The sequence below is a fragment of the Pristis pectinata genome, chromosome 2 (assembly GCF_009764475.1).
Source record: "Pristis pectinata isolate sPriPec2 chromosome 2, sPriPec2.1.pri, whole genome shotgun sequence".
NCBI classification, from domain to species: Eukaryota; Metazoa; Chordata; class Chondrichthyes; order Rhinopristiformes; family Pristidae; genus Pristis; species Pristis pectinata.
This window is the reverse complement of record NC_067406.1, coordinates 31,775,072-31,796,089: the sequence shown is the minus strand read 5'-3', so window position 1 is coordinate 31,796,089 and position 21,018 is coordinate 31,775,072. Positions and strand designations below refer to the sequence as shown.

Here is a 21,018-nt window from a genome sequence, read left to right as displayed (position 1 = left end):
CAGCCTCTCCTGATAGCACATGCCCTCTTATCCAGGCAGCATCATAGTAAACCTCCTCTGCACCCTCTCTAAAGCCTCGACATCCTTCCTATAGTGAGGTGACCAGAAATGCACGCAATATTCTAAATGCAGCCTAACCAGAGTTCTGTAGAGATGCAATCTAATTCTTGACTCCTATACTCAATACCTCGATTAATGAAAGCAAGCATTCCATAAGCCTTCTTAACCACCCTATCTACCTGTGTAGCCACTTTCAATAAGCCTAGACTTGCACCCCAACGCCCCTCTGCTCTTCAACACTGTTAAGAGTCTTGCCCTCAAGAGTGTATTGCTTCTTGACATTAGTTCTACTGAAGTGCAACACCTCACATTTATCTGGGTTAAACTCCATCTGCCATTTCTCTGCCCACATCTGCAACTGATCTATATCATGCTGTATCTGTCGCCAGTCTTATGCACTATTCACAACTCCACCAATCTTGGTATCGTCTGCAAACTTACCAACCCACCCACCAACATACTCATCCAGGTTATTTATGTACGTCACAAACAGCAGAGGTCCCAGTACAGATCCCTGCTGAACACCACTACTCACAGGCCTCCAGCCCGAATAAGTCCCTTCAACCACCACCCTCCATTTTCTATGGGCAAGCCATTTCTGGATCCACATAGCCAATTCTCCACTGACCCTATGCATCCGAACTTTCTTGATTAACCAATTATGCGGGACCTTGTCTAATGCCTTAATGAAGTCCATATAGATGACATCCACAGCTCTACCTTCATCAATCTCTATCGTCACCTTGTCAAAAAACTCAACTGGGTTAGTAAGACATGACTTGCTCCGCACAAAGCCATGCTGGGTTTCCCTAATCAAGCAATTGGATTCCAGATGCATGCAGGATTTAAATCAGGCAATTTCTTGCAAATCACCCTTGCAACCTCCTTATGATTTCTGCTTCAGGGGTACATAGGATGATATCATTTCTCATGGAATACTCCTTTTTAAGCTCTAGAGGATAGTTGGACAAAGTAGTCTTTGGAACAACCATCATTGGGAGAGACAACATTTGGACAGTCCTGTGACACCAAGAACTTGGATCCTCCTTAAAGTACACTGGACTGTGAAACCTAACCTAAAATGCACTAACTGGTAGCCCATCTCCTTATCTCAAATTCACACCACCATCCCTCCCCCCTTCCTCTCCCCAAGGCTCTGGCCTGAAACCCTTGAGCTCCAATCCTCTGACCTGTCAAGGTGCACACCAGAGGCCTGGATCTCTATCCCTTGCTCTCCCTGCCACTTATATCTTTGCTGCCCAATTATCAGATATAATCATGGGCTGGATTCTTCTCCATCCCCATCTTACTGACCCAAGATACAAACTCTAAGCCTGATTCACCCCTCAAGGAAGAGCAACACAATGGTCCAATCACTCTTACCACTCCTGCATGATAGCATAAGACTCCAATAAATATCTTTCCCATCTCAGCCCAAGCTCTATTCCTTCATCACTCCTTTCTTCACCAGAGCACAAGCTCCCATCTTCCCCCTCCGATCCACCTTAAACACCAGCTCTTCTCCCCACCTCCAAACAAAGCACACACTCTACCCCCTCCACTCCAAGAACATATTCCTCTCCCCCCTCAACACCTGCTCAAAGCACATACTCCTCCTCTCTTCCCCTTCTCCCTCACACTAAAAGCATACTCCTTGTCCCTCCATCCCAAGCACAAGCTTCTTTGTCATATTGCCCACCCCTCTGTCATGAAGGTTAGATGTTCAGTGTGATCTTACAAAGAGAGAAGTTACGTCTTGATGTCAATTAAATATTGATATGTTAATTGTACATGGGTAAAGAACAGAGCCACTTGCATCCAAATAAAGAGAGCAGTATCTTGTGAAAATGTCCTAGACTGATTCATTATCTTGCTCATCAGTCAAAACAATCACAATATTTTGTATTTAGTGTAAAATGCACATCTATATATTGACACAAGATGATAACCTAGGGTAGAAGCTCCATTTTATGTAATCGCAGTTGATAGACTTGGGAAAAACACTCCAGAAAGTAGAAAGCAGGCTGCTCAGTAGGACTAACACTAATGGTAGAGCTAAGGAGAGAAAACATGGAAGATCCAGATAAAAGGGAAATAAGCCTTTGGAGAGGAGTATATTGGTGCTGAAGGAGTGGAGGGACAAGAATGTTAAACCCAATGTGTTCCATAATGTGGACTTGATAGGCAGATATCTACTGAAGCAGGCAATGTTGTACGTATAGAATATGGCAGACTCTATAACAGAATGGATATGTTAGAAAGTCATTTTTAGACCAAAGATGTCAATGCATAACCACAGCCTTTTTCAACTTAAGATAATGGCTGTTGCCTTCTGCCTTCCTCATGTCTGAATCTTGGACAAATAGTTTGTCAGTCTACAAACAGTGGGTAGTACCAAGTACCAGATTGAACTATAAATATGTAAATCATTCCAACATATTCAAATTAGTTTCTACTTACACACTGATAAGAGTTTTTGCTTAACTTTAATTTTGCTTAGCAAGAATTCCAGTCTTGACATAATGCAGATGGAGATACAGGGACTAAGATGAAAGAAAAGCTTGAAAACACAAGTTTTAATAATGTTGTTCTGGCCAGTAAAACAAGGTTTCTGCACTTAGTTTAAACACAAAGTTCTGCTTCCATTTCCTATCTTCAATGTTAGAATTAGAGAATGCTGTTGCTTCTCTCAATATACCGGTTAGGCAGGGAGCCAAGCAAAGAGAGGCAGCCTACCATTTCCTGCCATTCAGTTCTTCACATCACACTTTGCACTAAAACAGGTTTGAAAGAAAGCCAGTAATTACCAAGAGGCAGAATTACCTACTCAGTCAGTATCAGTATTTGGTTCCAACAACATTAAGAGCTGCTGCAAACCACATCTTTAAGCAACAATACCTGCCACACAATTCTTTCATATTGTAAAAAGAATCAGATACAGGTACAACATTGTCTCCTGTGTAGTAGGCTGATAAAAGACTCTCTGCAGTATACAGTGCTACAAGGAAGTAAAAATGAAAGGGGTAGAAATTAATAAGATAAAATGAGCAAGAAATAAAAACTGACAGGCTGCACCTCTGCCAGTCCATAGAAAGAGTAGCCAAGGTTCCCTAGAGGATGGAACCAAGTAATTAATAATGAACAATAAAGTGGCAGAGACATTCCACCACCTATAAATAAGGAGCATGAAGAAATACTCACTACTTGCCTGGATGTGCAGTGCCAACAACTCTCAAGAAATGCAACTTAATCCAGGACAAAACAACCTGCATGATTGGCATGCCGTCAACCATCCTAATCATTCATTCCATCCACTACCTTCACACAGTGGCTGCAGTTACTCACCCACTACTCCATCAGCACTTCCCAAAACTGCAACCGCACCTACCAAATAAAAGGGCAGCAGGTGAACGGAATACTGTCCAAATCACACACAACCACGATTTGGCAATATATTGCCAGTCCTTCATTGTCACTGGATTTAAGTCATGGAACTCTACCTAACAGCACTGTGAGCGTACCTTCACCATAAGGACTGCAGTGATTCATGAAGGCAGTTCACCACCTTCAAAGATAATCATTTTGGGCAATACGTCCTTGCTAGCGACACCCAGATCCTTAAAGTGAATTAAAAAGAGGTAACATTGGCCTTAATTGCAAGGGGAATGAAATATCAAAGTCGGGTAGTTATCTACAACTGTGGAGAAGGTTGGTGAAACCAGTTCTGGAGAACTGTATATTGTTTAGTGAGGGATATACTTATCAGAGGCAGTTCAGAATGATCATCAAGTTGATTTACAGGACAAGGGGGTTGTCTTATTTGAAAAGCTGGGCCTATATACATTGGAGTTTAGAAAAATAAGCAAGGTGATTTTATTTAAGTATAAGATTTTGAGGGAGTTTGGCAAAGAGGGCACAGAGGATGTTTCCTCTTATGGGGGAATCGAGAACTAAGTGCATAGCTTCAGAAAAAGTATTACGAACTTAACCAGAGATGAGGAGGAATTTCTTTTCTCAGAGAGATGCAAATCTTATGAATTGTCTAGTCCAGAGAGCAACAGAAGCTAAATATATTCAAGAATGAGGTAGACAGATTTTTGATGCATAAAGGAGGCAAGGGTTTCAGGCAATTAGGCAGAAAAGTAGAACCAAGGTCAAGATCAGATCAAGCATGATCTTACTGAATGGGAAAGCAAAGATCAAAAAGCCATATGGCTCACTTCTACTTTTGATTTTATGATCTGATAGAATAGCCTCCAGGACATCAGCTGATATATTAAAAAAATTGGTTTGGTTAAAAAGTTACAAATTTGTCTTTAAATAGCAAAAGTTTGCAAATTCTTTTACATAAAGCTTACTGGATAATGCAGGGGAAATAAACAAGAGATTTTCATGTTTGTTGGGTGACAGCAAGTTGAATAGGCATGATGGGCAAGGGAAAGGCACGGAGCAAGGGAAGTCTATTGGACTAAATTGCATTTATTTCAATGCAAGAGGTCTGACAGGTAAGGCGGATGAACTCAGGGCACAGAAAGCTACGTGGGACTGGGACATTATGGCCATTACAGAAACATGGCTAAGTGAGGGACAGGATTGGCAGTTTAACGTTCCAGGATACAGGTGCTTTAGGTGGGATAGAGCTGAGGAAAGAGAGGAGGGGGAAGTTGCATCTTTGATTAAGGGGAGTGTCACAGCAGTAGTCAGAGATGAAATTATTGAAGGATCATCCAGTGAGACTTTTTGGGTGGAGCTGAGAAATAAGAAGGGGCTACAAAACAAAGTTGAGCAGCATCACTGACAACAGCGCATCCCTTCCCGATCAGCTTAACGCATTCTATGCACGTTTTGAATAGAAGGGGATTGGTATGTCACCACCCACCCTGACAGTGTTGAGGACACAAGATTAGTCTTCTGGAGAGTCAACCCATAGAAAGCATCTGGCCTGGATGGTGTCCCTGGCAGCGTCCTTAGATCCTGTGCAGATCAGCTGGCAGGGGTATTTGCAGACATATTTAACCTCTCCCTGCTTCAATCTGAGGTTCCCACCTGCTTTAAGAAGACCACGATCATCCCAGTACCCAAGAAAAACAAGTAACGTGCCTTAATGACTACCGCTCGGTGGTTCTGACATCCACCATCATGAAGTGCTTCGAGAGGCTGGTCACGGCACACATAAACTCCAGCCTCCCAGACAACCTCGACCCACTGCAATTCGCCCACCACTGAAACAGATCAATGGCAGACGCCATCTCCCTGGCCCTACACTCATCTCTGGAGCATCTGGACGTTAGACTATTGTCTATGACTACAACTCCACCTTCAATACTATAATTTCCAAGCAAACTCCAAGTCCTGGGACTCAACACCTCCCTTTGTAACTGGATCCTTGACTTCCTGACCAACAGACCACAATCAGCAAGGATAGGCAGCACCACCTCCAGCATGATTATTCTGGATGCATCACGGCTTGGTATGGCAATTGCTCTGCCTGGGACCGCAAGAAACTGCAGAGACTTATGGACACAGCTCAGTACATCACGGAAACCAGCCTCCCCTCCATGGACTGTCTATACTTCATGCTGCCTCAGTAAAGCATCCAGCATCAAAGACCCCACCCACTCTGCACATTGTCTCTTCTCCATTCTCCCACTGGGCAGAAGATATAAAAACCTTAAAACAAATACCACCAGGCTCAAGGACAGCTTCCATCCCACTGTTATAAGACTATTGAATGGTTCCCTAGTGCAATAAGATAGACTCTTGACCTCACAATCTACCTTGTTATGACCTTGCACCTTATTGTCTACCTGCACTGCACTTTCTCTGTAGCTGTGACACTTTATTCTGCATTTTGTATGGTTTTACCTTGTATTACTCCAATGCACTGTGTAATGAATTGATCTGTATGAACAGTATGCAAGACAAGTTTTTCACTGTACCTCAGTACAAGTGACAATAATAAACCAATTCAATTCACGTTGTTGGGGTTGTACTACAGAGCCCCAAATAGTCAATGGAAATTAGAGGAACAAATATGCAGGGAGATTGTGGGGAGTTGCAGGAATAATGGGGTTGTCATAGTAGGGGATTTTAACTTTCTAACATAGACAGGGACTGCTATACTGTTAAGGCCTTAGATGGGGTGGAATTTGTTAAGTGCATTCAGGAAAGTTTCCTTGGGCAATATATAGAGGGCCTCTGGACTGGAGGCTCATGACTAGTGATGTTCCCCAGGGGTCGATGCCAAGCCCATTGCTATTGGTCATCTCTATCAATGATTTGGATGAGAATGTACAAGGCATGGTTAATAAGTTTGCAGATGACATTAAAATAGGTGGTTTCATTGACAGTGAAGGTGGTTATCAGGATTTACTGAGGGATCTTGATCAGCTGGGTAAGTGGGCCGAGGAATGGCAAATGGAGTTGAATTTGGATAAGTGCGAGGTGTTGCATTTTGGGAAGACAAATGAGGGTAGAACTTCACAGTGAACAGTTTGCCCTGGGAGTGTTGTAGAACAGTGGGACCTAGGAGTACAAGAACATGGTTCCCCGAAAGTGGCATCACAGGTAGACAGGGTGGTGAAGTAGGCTTTTGGCACGCTGGCCTCATCAGTCAGGGCATTGAGTATAGAAGATGGAATGTTATGTTGCAGTTGTACAAGATGCTGGTGAGGCTGCATTTGGAATACTGTTTTCAGTTTTGGTGACCGTGCTGTAGGAAAGGCACCATTAAGCTGGAAAGAGTGCAGAGGAGATTTACAAGGATGTTGTTGGGACTTGAGGGACTGAGTTATGAAGAGAGGTTGAGCAGGTTGTGACTTTTTTTTCATTGGAGCGTAGAAGAATGAGGGGTGATCTTTCAGAGGTGTATAAAATTATGAGGGGCATAGACAGGGTGAATGTGCACAGTCTTTACCCTGGGGTTGGGGAATCAAGAACTAGAGGGTACAGGTTTGAGGTGAGAGGGAAGAGATTAAATAGGAACCTGAAGGGCAACTTTTTCACTAAAGTGGTCAGTATATGGAATGAGCTGCCAGAGGAAGTAGTTGAGGCAGGTACATGGATTAGAAAGGTTTAGAAGTTTATTGTTTCTATTCTGTATAACCCTAGGTTGTCTGTGGTCCTTAAATGGATTTTCCAGAATCTCTGTTCTGCATTTATGATTATACTAAGCTATGAAGGTCATTTGTATTTGCTTCCTAGGTAATCAAGAGCGTAAGTAGGTGGAGACAAAGCTTGCTCAACTAAAATCCAAGTTATCCACCTAAATGATTTGAGAAAAGAAGAAAATGCATATTCCACCAATTTGTCAACAACAGGTCAGCAAAAACTGCAAGCATGGTATTCATTCCAATTATCTCTCCGATAGCATAATCCACTGCCAACTGATTGATCTACAAATTGCTCTGTGCCAAGTTTTCAGGTCAGAGCTTAAACACAGGCCATTCAAAGCACAGGGTGCATGCCAGATATCAAGTATCTAGCAATACTATTCCCAGTTTCCAGCATTCACCCCCTAGCCTCCTGTGCCATGATATATCAAGTGCTTATTATAGACATCTTAAATGTTGTGAGAGTACCTGCCTCCACCACCCCCTCAAGTAGTGTGTTCCAGATTGCGACCATCCTCTGTATGATAAAAAAAACAATGTTCAACTTCCTTCTAAACCTCCCACCTTGTGCCTTAAACCTATGCCTTCTACTTATAAGCACCTCTGCTAAAGGGAAAAGATTCTCGCTGTCCACCTCCTCTAGGCAGCGCATAATTCACTATATCAAGTCCCACCTTGGCCTCCTCTGCTCCAGGGAAAACAAACTCAACTTGTCCAGTCTCACCTCATAAATGAAGTACTCCATCCCAGGCCATGTTCTAGTGAACCTCCTCCTCACTCTCTCCAGTGCAACAAAATCCTTCCTATACTGTGGTGACCAGTATCCAGCTGTGGCCTAACTAATGTTTTACACAGCTGTACTATAGCTTCCCTGCTCATATAACATCCCAGTTAATGAAGGCAACTATCCCATATGCCTTCTTAACCATCTAATATATTTGTGCTGCTGCCTTCAGGAATCCTTGACTTGTACACCAAGATCCCTCTGTTCCTACCATTCATTGTGCATATCCCAGCTTTATTAGTCCTCTTACAAAGCATCTGACTCACACTTTTCAGGATTAAATTCCATCTGCCATTGCTCTGTCCATCTATTCAACTCATCATTATTCTATGTCATTAGAACAAAAGTGCAGGTCTCTCTGACATTGTTGGCTGAAGGTTCATCAAGGGGGAGAATTTCAATTACAAGCTTCACAGAGCAGCATTGTCAGGTTTGCCTCTATAGCACTGAATGCCATATCATCAACCCAGCGCATCTGCTCTGCCATTTGAAATGATGTCCTGCAAGGCCTTGCAGTTTTCAGGATGCAGACTAGTTACGTTGCTGGAGACACAGGAGTGTCTCAGGCATGGTAGTGTAGTGGTTAGCGTAACGCTTTACAGCACCAGCGACCCACGTTCAATTCTGGCTGCTGTCTGTAAGGAGTTTGTACGTTCTCTCCGTGTCTGCGTGAGTTTCTTCCGGGTGCTCCGGTTTCCTCCCACATTCCAAAAACGTACAGGTTAAGTAGTTGTGGGCATGCTATGTTGGCGTCGGAAGCGTGGCGACACTTGCGGGCTGCCCCCCAGAACACTCAATGCAAAAAGATGCATTTCACTATGTTTCGATGTACACGTGACTAATAAAGATATCATATCTTATCTTAAAATGCAGATCCTGGAATCTGGATCAAAAAACAAATTACAGGAGGAACTAAGCAGGTCAGGCAGAATCCGTAGAGGGAAATGGACAGTTAATGTTTCAGGTCCAAGACCCTTCACCTGGACTAAAAGGGTAGAGGGGAGATAGTCAGTACAAGGAGGCAAGGGGAAGGGGTGGAGCAAGAGCTGGCCAGCGATATGTGGATCCAGGTGAGGAGGGGGTTGGCAGATGGAGGAGGGAAGGGTGGAAATAATGGAAGGTGATAGGTGGAGGCAACAAAGGACTGCAGATGGTGGAATTTGATTGGAAATGGAGGTGGAGCACAGAACTATACTTTTTAGCTATGTTGCTGTTCTGACAATATTCATCCAGCCACAGGGAATGGATGATGCAACAAGGAGAGAGTAATGGGAATGTCAGAGAGAACAGAACAGGCTGGTGAAGAATAAATGCTCTCTTGTTTGTATGGACTCCCCAGGGGCACAGCCAAGTTCTCCTGGCAGGGGGTTGCTAGGAAGTCTCTGCAAGGACATGTGCAATCTATGAATGCTTGCAAAGCAAGCAGGCTGCAGGAGCAAGTAGCTGAATCCTCCATTCCTTGCAACAATGGGCAGCATTGTGGCAGAGGCAGCAACAGCTTGGAATGATTCCAGAAGAGACCATGACCCTGACCTCCATCAGCAAAGCAGTCAAGGCAATGTGTGAAACTGTATTTGAGGTCAGAAATCTCACAGAAGATAAAGAACACAGTTCCAATGTTGATCTTTATTAACAAAGTTTCAGAGGAAACTGGGCTAGTAAAACCCGATTGTTCTTTCTCCTCATCAAAAGTCGGATTTAAAAACAAATCCAGAAGGTAACCCAAGAGTAATTATGTTAAGTTAAAATATCAGCATGAACCCACAGAGGTAGCATCATTTCTACTGAAGACATAGGTTTTCCTAAATATAGCAACATTCAAAAAGAACAGCACCTAATGAGGAAGATACTTACAGCCAAAAATGGAGAGCAGCTGTGGTTTGGGGCTTGTAGTGTGGGGTTTTGGATCTGGTTAGTGGTGCTAGGGCAAATTTAAGTCCAACGAAATTGACAACACATCAGGGAGAACAGCTCAGTCCTGCTGACCCATGAGTCACGACAAAGGGACAGGATCAAACTGTTCCTCCCAAGAGGTGGAAGCCTTTTGGTTTAAACCGGTTTGCAGCCTTTTACTCTGATTGACTGTTTTTTTCCAGGCCTCCCCTGAAATATGCTGCAGCTGAAGTGAGGAGCAGGAGTGTTTCAAGGAGGCAGGAGACTGCAGGAATGACTGTGGGCCAAGTAAAGAAAGAGCAACTCATCCTGGCACCCCAAAATTCACCAACTATTATGGGAAAGGTGTGGTTAAACTGGAAAGAGTGCAGAAAAGATTGATGAGGTTGTTGCCACGACTAGAGGGCCCAAGTTATAGGGAGAGATTGGCCAGGCGAGGTCTTTATTCCTTGGAACGTAGGAGAATGAGGGGTGACCTTATAGAAGTGTTTAAAATTATGAGAGGCATAGATAAGGTGGATGGTAGCAGTCTTTTCCCCAGGGTAGGGGAGTCCTAAACCAAGGGGCATAGGTTCAGGGTGAGGTGGAAAAGATTTAAAGAGCGACCTCAGGGGCAACCTTTTCCACACAGAGGGTGGTGAGTATATGGAACGAGCTGCCAGAGGAAGTGGTTGAGGCAGGTAGAATAGTATCATTTAAGATAGGTACATGGAGGGGTGGGGCTTGGAGGGATATGGTCAAACGCAGGAAATTGGGACTAGCTGGGTGTGCACCGTGTTCGGCATGGACTTGTTGGCCTGAAGGGCCTGTATCCATGCTGTATTGCTCTGTGACTCCATTAGACCCATAGATCCAGCCAAATTCAGGGACTTGGACCTACCTGGTCCTGGGATCTGCACCAGGCTGGTAGTGAAGCTGTGAAGCTGCTCAAATCAGCTTGGGAACAGTTAGCAGATCAGGCAGCATCTGTGAACAGAGAAGCAGAGTTACCATTTCACCACTCTTCAACCTGAAACGTTTTGCGAAAAAGGGAAAAAGAGTTACTGCTTTAAGCTGTTGCGACACCTGACCCGCTGAGTTCCTCCAGCATCTCGTGTGTTGATGCAATGTTAAATCTCTTTCTCTTTCCACAGATGCTGCCTGACATGTTGAAGGCCTCCACCATTTTCTGGTTTTATTTCAGATTTACAGCATTTACAATTTTCTGTCAAATCAGACTGACTTGCACATAGTTTTTCCTCCTAGAACCATAAAACACACTCTGGATCCGTCCACCAAGTTTCCCACTCCAGTAAAAAAACGTGGCATCTGTTTAGCAGTTCCCTAACAGTTAGACTCCAAGTGAAAATCTACTTCTGGGGGCCTGGACTCACAACCTATCAAATACTGGTATGGGATAGTTAGCATCACTTCTTAAACATGCAAGTTTAATTAAATTTTATTAAGGGAGATGATAGTCTTAACTTAAAAGGATGATTATGGGAGAGAAATATTGTTAAAATATATTCTTAGATCAAACAAGCAACTACTGTACAAAGAAGACTTTTGTATAGAAATTCAAATGAATTTGCCATTACAAAGAAAACAGATAGCTAAACTTTAACCCACCTAAAACCAACAAATAGACCTTTGTGGTGTATGGAATGACTGCAATGTATGAAAGGTCAGACGCAATAAGAGAGAAGAATCCTGAAAGACTGGAAAATGCCAGAAATGCATTGCTGACAACAAAAACAACTTGCATTTGTATTGTAATTCTGAACGTGGTAAGTCAATAAGGCTCAATGGAACCAGTCTACAGAACTCTTGATTGAAGACAGAGGAACAAAGATTTTTAAATTAAACACAACATTTGCATATACACGGAGAATATTTTGTCCCTTGTTCCTTCCGTTTTATTGCACCTACCCACCCTTTCCGCAGTACATACTGTCTCAGTTAGGAAATATGTAAACATTAAAGCGGATAAACATTACCTCATTCTGATTATAGCAAACTTATTTGCAAAATTACAGTATCCAGGCTGTAGTTAGAGGCCTCATCACTCAAAAGCTACATTAGCAACTTCAGAACCAAAGATAGCTTGAGCCGGTCAGTCTTTATTAACTATCACCTTTATGCATTGTACCATTGGCTCCTGATGAAGACTGATACCCAGGGAAGGGCTGGCACAGCTGTGGTATATTCCAAGCCTAGCAGTCATGCAGTGTGATCCTTAAAACCTATTTTTAATCATCATACAAGTAGATATGTTTTATTCAACAGATGGAAAGATGAACTAGCAATAAAAGATCCTTTTATTTTTTTTGAACTTAGGCAGTACTGGACTCATTATTTTGTACTTCAGGGAAGGAGACAGAGATTCGCACTCGTGGGCCCCCCGGAAGCCCTATTGCAAATTTTAGCCAACAAGAGCAAAGGAAGGAGACTGGTGGAAACTACAACAGAAACCAGATGTTTCCCCATGACCCAGCAAACATCAGGAGTGCCATCCTGTCGTTCTCAGGGATTCAGAGTACAGCATTAGCAGGGATGTAAGTGGCTGCCTGCCAGTAGCAAAAAAAAGACACTCACCCTATAACTGTCCATGGCAAGGTATTTTAGGGCAGTCAGTCAGACCACAACAAGCCAGTGAAGTGCGATACCTAACAATATGGACAACTTTACAAGAAATCAGTTTAATATCCAGCAAACAGTGAAAATTTATAAGTTGCTCAGCTTTATATTTGAAACTTACCAAGTGCTCAGTGCTGCCCATACCATGATTCAAATTATCAGTGCACTCTGCAAAGAAAATTCAGCACTCAAACAGTTAAAGTACACATCTTTTTTTTAAAAGACATTACAACGAGCTGCACAAATGAACTGCAAAGGATTCTGGACAGTCACTGCAGAGTGTGTGCATGTCATCATGGCTGACAGCAGCACAAGACCCCATTTAGGCATCCTTTCAGACTGCCAGGGTGAGAGAAATTAATTCTTGTCATGTGACTTGTACTAGAGCCAATTATACTCCTGATTGTACTCTTAGAGTAAAATAATAAATACAGCACTGACTTCCAAATATGCCAGCAGTATATGCATAAATCTATTGCCCTGTGAATTGCAAAAGCAATCTTCTAACTTGGGTTGTACTGCATTCCCAGTCTCTCTTGGGACTCCAACAGTGGTCTCAGTTTAACCCTATAGCAGGCCACGTTACATTCATATGGATAAAACCACACTGCTGTTGGTTTAATTTTTTATTGTTTCATTTCGAGTTAAAATGTCACCACAAAACCAATTGTTTAAATAGCTTTGTAATCTGTTAAATCTTTTTTAGCAGCATACCTCAGTCTTCTTAAGAGCATTCCAGCCTCTGTCCCATAATATTGTGCATGCAATTGTGATCAAATACAGTTTTCTAATCAAGATCTTGTCAAGGTGAGGTCCTGCCTTAAGAGCCTGATTGAATCTTTTGAGGATGTGACTAAGCACATCGATGAAGGGAGAGCAGTAGATGTAGTGTATATGGATTTCAGCAAGGCATTTGATAAGGTACCCCATGCAAGGCTTATGGAGAAGGTGAGGAGACATGGGATCCAAGGGGACATTGCAGTGTGGATCCAGAACTGGCTGGCCCACAGAAGGCAAAGAGTGGTTGTTGAAGGGTCGTATTCTGAGTGGAGGTCGGTGACCAGTGGTGTACCTCAGGGGTCTGTACTAGGACCCTTACTCTTTGTGATTTTTATAAACGACCTGGATAAGGAAGTGGAGGGGTGGGTTAGTAAGTTTGCGGATGACATGAAGGTTGGGGGCATTGTGGATAGTTTGGAGGGCTGTCAGAGGTTACAGAGGGACATAGATAGAATGCAAAGTTGGGCTGGGAAGTGCCAGATGCAGTTCAACCCAGATAAGTGTGAAGTGGTTCATTTTGGTAGGCCAAATATGTTGGTGGAATATAGTACTAATGGTAGGACTCTTGGCAGTGTGGAGGATCAGAGGGATCTTGGGGTCCGAGTCCATAGGACACTCAAAGCAGCTGCACAGGTTGACTCTGTGGTTAAGAAGGCATATGGTGTATTGTCCTTCATCAATTGAGGAATTGAATTTAGGAGTCGAGAGGTATTGTTGCAGCTATATAGGTCCCTGGTCAGACCCCACTTGGAGTACTGTGCTCAGTTCTGGTCGCCTCACTACAGGAAAGATGTGGAAACCATAGAGAGGGTGCAGAGGAGACTTACAAGGATGCTGCCTGGAGTGCAGAGCATCCCTTATGAAAGCAGGCTGAAGGAACTCGGCCTTTTCTCCTTGGAGAGAAGAAGGATGAGGGGGGACCTGACTGAGGTGTATAAGATGATGAGAGGTATTGATCGGGTAGATAGTCAGAGGCTTTTCCCCAGGGCTGAATTGGTGGCCACAAGAGGACATAGGTTTAAGGTGCTGGGGAGAAGATATAGAGGAGATGTCAGGGGTAAGTTTTTTACTCAGAAAGTGGTGAGTGCGTGGAATGGGCTGCCGGAAACAGTGGTGGAGGCGGATATGATAGGGTCTTTCAAGAGACTGTTAGATAGGTACATGGAGCTGAGTAAAATAGAGGGCTATGGGTAAGCCTAGTAATTTCTAGGGTGGGGATATGTTTGGCACAGCTTTGTGGGCCGAAGGACCTGAATTGTGCTGTAGTTTTTCTTTGTTTCTATATTTCTAAGAAGAGTAAGAAAGGAGGAAAATAATTGGTAGAAAACTGACATCGAAGACTTGATGTGCCACAATTGAAGAGAGGAAAAGGGGAAGGCAAGGTGGAGATAAGCAGAACTGGAGGGTATGGGGTCCATGTTGGTGCTCATGAGATGGCGGAGAGGTGTGAGATAGGGTGTGTGGAATGAACAAAATCACAGTTAGAGTTCGAGAACAAGAGAATATGGAAAGACAAGGTGGAGTATGAGACCAAAGGACAATAAGGTTTAGAAACTTTTGCATGCCAATTTTGTGACATTTACACTGCATTTCAGGTCACTCTAACAGTGCATGGAAAAGTCATGGAGTCATAGAGACATAGCATAGAAATAGGCCCCTCCGCCCACTCATCAAGCACCCATTTTTACACTAATCCTATCCTAATCCCTTTTATTCTCACCACATTCCCATCAACACCCCCCACCACCCCCTCCCACCCCAGATTCAACCAGTCATCTGCATACTAGGGGCAATTTACAGTGGCCAATTAACCTAATAACCTGCACATTTTTGGAATGTGGAAGGAAGCCAGAGCACCCAGAGGAAACCCATGCAATCACAGGGTGAACATGCAAACTCAACAGCACGGTAGGTAGGATTCAACCTGAGTCACCGGAGCTGTGAGGCAGTAGTTCTGCTCTGAGTCACACAAGATTCACAGAATCTGACATGAAGTGTGAGATGTACAATTGATCAGCACCAGCAATTTGGAATGATCCTGAGACTATGAAAGTGAGGGTGAGCATGACGTAAGGATTGTATCTGAAGTCATAGTAAACAAATATCAGTAAGAATAATGAATGTAATTGGTGTGATAGCCCTTTAAATAGGGGAACCAGGGTCTGTAAAACCTGTTTGTACCTTGAGTAAATAAGAACTATTATTTTTCAGAGCAGTGAAGTTGAAAGCTTTATAGCAGATGAATGTTACATGTTATCATTTAGGAAAATTTTATGCAAGAAAATAAATGCTCAGGAGAACAAAAATCCTGCCAAATTTTGATGGGACAAATCTTGCAATAGACACTTATGCACCCACAAATGTGAATGAAATTACTCTTCCCTTGAGTAAACTGATTTTCAACAACGCACTGCTATTTCTTTCTGAGTTTTATGAATGGATTTCTAGCCCTTAGTGTCCACATTAAGGAAAAAGTGAGGCTGAAGCTTAAAGGGAGGAAGGACACTGCTATAACCAGAGAATGTCTAATGCACTCAGCCAGAGCACTGTTAAGAGGGCAAGGGAAGGTAAAGCTGGTTAGCAGCTATGGGTTAGAACCCAAGGAAGTTCCAAGGAGGTAAATTACAACAATGGACAAGGGAGGGGTTGCATGGGGTAGAGGTAGGGAAGGGAAGAGGGTGTCATAGAGTTTCTTTGGAGATTGGGCAGTGGAATATGGAGGGAAGGAGCACAGCTGGCATGTGCAGTAGCTGGGAGAATGAATGGTAGTGCCAAAGAAAGCCACAAAAAGATCAAGGGAAATGAACCAAAGCTGAAGACTAATGGCAGGCAAATCCCACAGGAAGTAAGGCACAACCCCATGGAAAGAAGGCTGAATTGGGCAGATTACCAGAGGGAGTAGGAATGCAGCCATTGGAAGCAGACCAACTAACAGGAGGGCAGTCAAAATAATTAGAACTGAAAGCAGGCACTAACTTCCTTCCCTCTGGATGAAGGGTAACTGTTTGGGGAGTGAGACATACCAGTTTTTCATAGCACCTATGCATACACATACTTGTGCATATGACAATAAACTTGACTTTGACTTTTGACTTTGACTTATTCTTTACACTCAAATGATGCCTGCTTGACCTAGACTCCTCAATTAGGGGAAACATCTTCCCTGCATCTATGCTGGTATATCAATTTTATGAGTCTCTCCAAAAAAATTCATTCCTCATTTTACCAATATTTTAAAGAATTTTTGAATTTCTCTAGCAGCTAGAGAGTGTGGCACCACGTCACATACAATATTTGCACAAATTCCTTCTTTCAAATTGCCATACTTACCAAAACATGGTGAAGAAGGCCAGACAAGCAGACTTTAGAATGTGGATGGTGGATGATTGCCACTCATTACAGAAATAAATGATCCTTTGGTCTTTCTGGTAACATTCTCACATCGGAGCGAGAGAATGCATGGTACAAATTCTGCTCCAGCCAGCCCTGGTGATGGAAGGCAGAAATTTTTGCTTTAATTTCTGGGCTAAAATTCAGTGTGACGCTTAAAAACAATACCTACAAGATAGGATAAACCATTGTTTTGCCTGATATAAATGAGGTAATGGTCACAAAAGGCATTAATCTTGCCACCTGACATATTGTTATATCTGTAAATCCTTCTACTAGTTCACACCTTTCTGTGAAAATATAAAATCAATACCATTACTGGTTTTGTCAAGCATGCTGGCAATGGTTCTTGTGCAAAGTCCCTTATCCCTAAGACTGCAAAACAGCACGACAAGAAATTCCACTTAGTGGGCAAAACAAGATAATGCTTGTCTGTTTTTCTTGTGGTCTAGCATATTCTTAAACCTTTCAAGGTTACATTACTAACGATTCATTAGTTAAGGGTGTGTTGTCCTGCACAGTGGCCACACAGCTGTTCGGCACAGAATTCCTATCACATGACTCCTTTGCTTAGTTATCCTCATAGCACTGTATTTTTACTTTAACTCTTCAGAGCCACTTGTCTAAACTCTGAGACTTACCCTCGTGTATTTTTTCTCTTAAACAAAACAAAAACAGAAAACAGAATTTAGGCAGCACCTATGGAAAGAGAAGCAGTAAAGCTTTTAGGTTAAAGAAACTTCAACCCAAAATGTCCCTCCATTCTAAAACCTTAACTGTTTCTATTTTTGTAAATGCTACCTAACTTACTGGGTTTACCAATATTTTCTATTTTTGTTTCAGATTTCCAGCATCTGCAGTTATATTTTGATTTTCTTTACTTTTATTTTTGTGGGTGGACTTGTTGCCTAATGCTCAGAAAACCACTGAAGGGGCCTTTGCCTTTAAACCCTTCACTTGTTTCAACAGGACAAGGAGTAGTGTTGAACTCTTGCTGTGGAAGCTGCTGAGGTAATCAGCCTTATTGGCACCACTGTGCTACTGGCTCTCTGTACCTGGCAGCTTTCTAAAATGCCCAGCCTTTCATCCATCGTGCCTCCTTTTTAACCCACAGAGATCATATCGGCCCATTCTCCTAGATTCCCATAATGAACAGCAGAGGAGGAGGAAGACAACACTGGGTAGGAGGATGATACAGATTCAGCCAGCCAGGAGTCACAGCTGCATGCTACTGCCCTTCCTCCATGGAGATGCAAGTTCCAAGCCTCTAGAACACTGTGGAAACCAGGACTTTAAATTCAGCCAGCAAATTCTCTCCTGTGTCTATGGACAAGCACCAGATGAGTCCAAGCAAAGGAGGGAAGACAAAAAACAGGAGAAGAAATCTTTGAGCAGCTCTGCTGTTTAATAAGGCCATGGCTGATCTAATACTTGGCTTTAGGCCCACTTTTCAGACCCATTCTCCATAACCCTCAATTCTCCCACAAGCTCTTCACACTGAGAAGAAAACCATCTCAAGAGCCACCAAGAAGAAGTACCTCCTCTAGAATAACAGTCATTCAGCTCTAGAAATCTCTGGCCCTGTGCTCGCTGAGATCCACTCAGAGTATCTTTAAACCAATTACATAAAGTAATTTAAAAATCATTACCTACTTTCAGAAATCTTTATTTCCTTTGCCTGAATCCCCTCCCATTTGCCTTTGGCTCACGTCTCTGATAGCTGTTTATCCAACACAAATAGATAGAAATCCCCCCCCCCCCCACCCCACCGTAAGCAATTGTCCAGGAAATTCCCAACCCCAGCGCCACCAGCTGGTTGGTGACTGCATATAAATTAGGGCAGAGAGAACTCAGCATACTGTATGTATTTTTTTATTCACATTCTCTGCTTCACATAACTTTACATAGTGATTTCCCTTTCCTTCATTTTCAGTTAGTATCTGTATGGGCAAGTGCCCAAGGAATCCATGTTGTACTAAGCTTTTCTTATGCCAGATTTGAATCCCATAGTACCAGAAGAATGAGTGACTGTTTCAAATGGAAATGGTACAGGGTAAACACTAGAGCAAAATCTGGTACAAGACATCCTGGATCTGTAATTAATAGGAAGGGGTGTGACAAATGCCATGTTTTACGTTTGAGTTGAATTGAGCTCATCACCTTTTTAGAACTGAAACAAACTGAACTGCTGCTGCAACAGAAAATAGCACTAAGTCAGATGTTTTACAAGGGTATGAAATATTCTTTGTTGGTGAAGGTATACTGTTACATGTTATTTACAGAAATAGGCCATTCAATCTAACCTGATGCAGGGTTTTGACCCAAAACATTGAAAATTCCTTTCCCCTCACAGATGCTGCTCAACCCGTTTAGTTCCTCCAGCAGATTTTTTGTTGCATTCAATCTAACCACTCCCTATTAGTGTTTCTATGCTTCAAACCCTTCCCACCCTTCTTCAAGTAGATCTATAAATATATACTTCTATTCCTTTTTCTCTAATGTGTTTATCTAGCTTCTTCTTGAATGCATCTGTGTCATTCACCTCAATCGCTGTATAATAACAGCATTTTCCACACTCCACCTGTTCTCTGGGTAAAGAAGCTTCTTAAGAACATATTAATGATTGACATTTATGGCTCTGAGTTCCAGTGCAAGTGGAAGCATTTCTTTCAAACATTTCATAATTTTATAGACCTCTGACTGGGTCAATCCTGAGAAAATCTCAGTGCTATTTTTATAAAACAAAATATGCTGGAGAATGGTAATATTTTTCAGCCAGACCCATGCAGTTTGGAATCACTGTTGAAGTGCAAGCAGAGAGGGGATTTGTGTCAGATGTACACTGGCAGACTACTGTGTTTGAGGTATTAGCAAAAATTTTGGAGTTGCTATTGGGAGCAAGGTAAAGATTGCAGAAGGACATGGAACAAGAAAAAGTGATCTCAAACGAGATGTGGCCTCGGTGACAGACAACATGAGGAAGTGAGGGTAAGGATCAGCTGCAAAAGAGGAATTATATAAGAAACCCTGAGTTCAACTCATGCATAAATCAGCCACAAAGGACCTGGGACAGACTGCAAACTGTCTTGACCAGAGTAGCATGTGATCCATGGGAGTTTAACCATTGTGCCTCATCTGGGAGCAACCTGGTCATTTGGCTATGGCAACAATGCCAGGAGTCTACAGCTGGGTGCTGGACAGGAATGCAGTTTCAAATGACTGTAGGCTATTTCTGAAAATCAAAAGTGTAAGAAGACTAAAGGAGGAGATAAGGATTTAAGGGCAGTGCCATCATGAACATCTAGTGAGACACAAGCGTCCTTCTGTTTTTATAAAGAGAATTAACAGTACCTTTCATGACTTCTAGACTACCCAAGCTGCTATACAATCAATAGGTATTTTTGTACTGCAAGACTGCTGTAGTGTAGGAAATCTGACAGCCAGCCAGTGCACAGCAAGATCCCATAAACAGCATTGAATAATAACCAGATATTCTATTTTAGGGATATTAATCAAGAGACATTTATTGGCTGTGATAGCAGCAGTAACTCCTTTTCTTCAGTGGGATCAGTGAGAGCAGGTGGTATGTCAGCTTTATGGTTGATCTTTTAGGTCACTCCTGGCCCTCCTCCACTTCCTGGTAGCTTCTGTTTGGTTGAAACAACATTAACTTCTGACATTAAACATCTTTTTTCCCACATGTCAATATTACCTTACCATTTAACAATTTCCTCTTAATTATATTTACAATATCAATCAAGTTCCATATTTCCTGTACAAATGTGGTAAACAAAGACCTGTTACATAATGGCACATTAATAATTTCAAATTTTTCCATAGTTCTTCGCACAGTAGACTCCTAACCTTTTCCACTCCACCATGGGTTTACTTTCTTGAAAGGACTCTCTTAAGACGTCAGAATTGTTACTGGGCACTTGCTGGTAATGATTCTCCAGGTATTTCAATGGTTCTCTTGGCCAGTGAATGCTTCATGGTTTATGTACACTTAGGCTGAGGGGAAGAACTGACTTTTGACCATGGGAAAAACACTTCAAAGGCTCAATTAACTTTTTATCTTACAGATTTTCATTCATTTTCAATTTTACATTTTTCTGTTTTTATATTCTCTCCTTCCTTTCATAATAAAATGATGTCAGATGGGAAATATTAGCCAAAGCACTCAGTTGCCCAATAGGTCTCCTTTTAAAAGATAATTAAAGAATAATCTAGCTGATAGTTTATGAATAGTGTTTTGCATTATTTTGGAAGTAAAAACAATCAAGACAAAATTGAGCTTCATTTTACCAACATGCATTTGCAAATTTGTTGAAAATTGATTTTGGTGATACATTTTATGACACTGCATATAATGCAGAGAAAAAT

General features: G+C 42.4%; 1 protein-coding gene across 4 annotated transcripts in view; it reads right to left on the bottom strand.

The window, feature by feature from the left end:
- The window catches only part of znf532 (zinc finger protein 532), a 146,702-nt gene extending 133,987 nt beyond the window's left edge, over positions 1 to 12,715 (bottom strand). For 2 of the 4 annotated variants that reach the window (XM_052038235.1, XM_052038187.1), the window contains exons 1-3: positions 12,587 to 12,715; positions 12,424 to 12,510; positions 10,730 to 10,815 (exon numbers count right to left, since the gene is read on the bottom strand). The gene's annotated coding sequence lies outside the window, so the exon portion shown is untranslated. The remainder of the gene's footprint in view (positions 1 to 10,729; positions 10,816 to 12,423; positions 12,511 to 12,586) is intronic. The other 2 variants (XM_052038242.1, XM_052038206.1) reach the window with 1 other exon arrangement.
- Between the last annotated feature and the right edge of the window lie 8,303 nt (positions 12,716 to 21,018).